The sequence below is a fragment of the Triticum dicoccoides genome, chromosome 1B (genome assembly GCF_002162155.2).
Source record: "Triticum dicoccoides isolate Atlit2015 ecotype Zavitan chromosome 1B, WEW_v2.0, whole genome shotgun sequence".
NCBI lineage: Eukaryota > Viridiplantae > Streptophyta > Magnoliopsida > Poales > Poaceae > Triticum > Triticum dicoccoides.
The window spans coordinates 429,483,509-429,486,007 of record NC_041381.1 but is presented as its reverse complement, the minus strand read 5'-3'; positions in this window follow the sequence as shown (position 1 = coordinate 429,486,007).

Here is a 2,499-nt window from a genome sequence, read left to right as displayed (position 1 = left end):
ACTAATGGCGCACCCAGCGGCGGTGCGCCATTAATAGTTTTGCAAAAAAAAGAATAAAAAAAATTCAGTACTGGCGCACTCCGTGTCTGGTGCGCCATTACTAGTTAGAACTAGTAATGGCGCACTTCGGTCTGACGCGCCATTAGTATGTATGTAAAAATGAAACAAAAATTATAACTAGTGGCGCACCTTTTGTGTGGTGCGCCATTAGTGTCTTCCACACTAATGGCGCATCACCAACCGGTGCGCCATTAGTATATAGTAGTGGCGCACTACTTCCCTGGTGCGCCATTAGTGTCAATCCTATCTATAGCCCTTTTCCTAGTAGTGGAAGGTCTGAAGTAAACTACTCACACTTCATCGAAGGGGCTATGGTGATGATGTAGAAGCCCTCCGTGGTGGATGCCCCCTCCGGCGAAGCTCCGGAACAGGCCCCAAGATGGGATCTCATGTATACAGAAGGTTGCGGCGGTGGAATTAGGTTTTTGGCTCCTGTTCTGATCGTTTGGGGATATGTAGGTATATATAGGAGGAAGGAGTACGTCGGTGGAGCATCGAGGGGCCAACGAGGTAGGGGGGCGCGCCCAGGGGGGCGCCCTCCACCCTCGTGACCACCTCTGGCACTGCTTGGAGTAGGGTCCAAGTCTTCTGGATCACGTTCGGTTGGAAAATCACGATCCCGATGGTTTCTTTCCATTTGGACTCCGTTTGATATTTTGTTTCTTCAAAATACTGAAAAAGGCAAAAAACAGCAATTCTGGGCTGGGCCTCCGGTTAATAGGTTAGTCCCAAAAGTAATATAAAAGTGGAAAATAAAGCCCAATATAGTCCAAAACAGTAGATAAAGTAGCATGGAGCAATCAAAAACTATAGATACGTTGGAGACGTATCAGGCATCCCCAAGCTTAATTCGTGCTTGTCCTCGAGTAGGTAAATGATAAAAAAGAAATTTTGATGCGGAGTGATAGTTTGGCATAATTTCAATGTAAAACTTCTTAATTGTGATATGAATATTCAGATCCGAAAGATTCAAGACAAAAGTTCATATTAACACAAAAATAATAATACTTCAAGCATACTAATCAAAGCAATCATGTCTTCTCAAAATAACATGGCAAAAGAAAGTTCATCCCTACAAAATCATATAGTTAGGCTATGCTTCATTTTCGTCACACAAAGATGTTCCCAACTTCTATACCCCCGATGACAAGCCAAGCAATTGTTTCATACTTAAATAATCTCAAACTTTTTCAACCTTCACGCAATACATGAGCGTGAGCCATGGATATAGCACTATGGGTGGAATAGAATATGATGATGGGGTTTGTGTGGAGAAGACAAAAAAGGAGAAAGTCTCACGTTGACGGGGCTAATCAACGGGCTACGGAGATGCCCATCAATTGATATCAACATGAGGAGTAGGGATTGCCATGCAACGGATGCACTAGAGCTATGAATGCTCAACAAAAGAAAACTAGTGGGTGTGCATCCAACTTGCTTGCTCATGAAGACCTAGGGCATTTGAGGAATCCCATCGTAGGAATATACAAGCCAAGTTCTATAATGAAAAATTCCCACTAGTATAAAAAGACAACTTATGAGACTCACTACATGAAGGACGAGGTGCTACTTTGAAGAGCAATATATGAGACTCACTACATGAAGAACAAGGTGCTACTTTGAAGCACAAGTGTGGAAAAAGAGATAGTAGCATTGACCTTTTTTTGGGCATTTCTTTTTTTGGCCTTTTTTTGGGCAATGCTCTAATAATGATGATCATCGCACTTCTATTGATTACAACATAAGGATTACAACTCAAAACTTAGAACAAGATATGACTCTATATGAATGCCTCCGGCGGTGTACCGGGATGGTGCAATGAATCAAGAGTGACATGTATGAAAAATAATGCATGGTGGCTTTTCCACAAATACGATGTCAACTACATGATCATGCAATGGCAATATGACAAAAGTAATATATGTCATGATGATGATGGTGGAAGTTGCATGGCAATATATCTCGGAATGGCTATGGAAATGCCATAATAGGTAGGTATGGTGGCTGTTTTAAGGAAGATATAAGGAGGTTTATGTGTGATAGAGCATATCGTACCATGGGGTTTGGATGCACCGGCGAAGTTTGCACCAACTCTCAAGGTGATAAAGGGCAATGCACGGTACCGAAGAGGCTAGCAAAGGCGAAAAGGTGAGAGTGCGTATAATCCATGGACTCAACATTAGTCAAAAGAACTCATATACTTATTGCAAAAATTTAGCAGTCATCAAAAATCAAGTAGTACGCGCATGCTCCTAGGGGGATAGATTGGTAGGAAAAGACCATCGCTCGTCCCCGGCCACTACTCATAAGGATGCACAAGCCAGGTACACTTCATGTTTCAAATTTGTTACATAACTTTAACCATACGTGCATGCTACGGGACTTGCAAACTTCAACACAAGTATTTCTCAAATTCATAATCACCCAACTAGCACGACT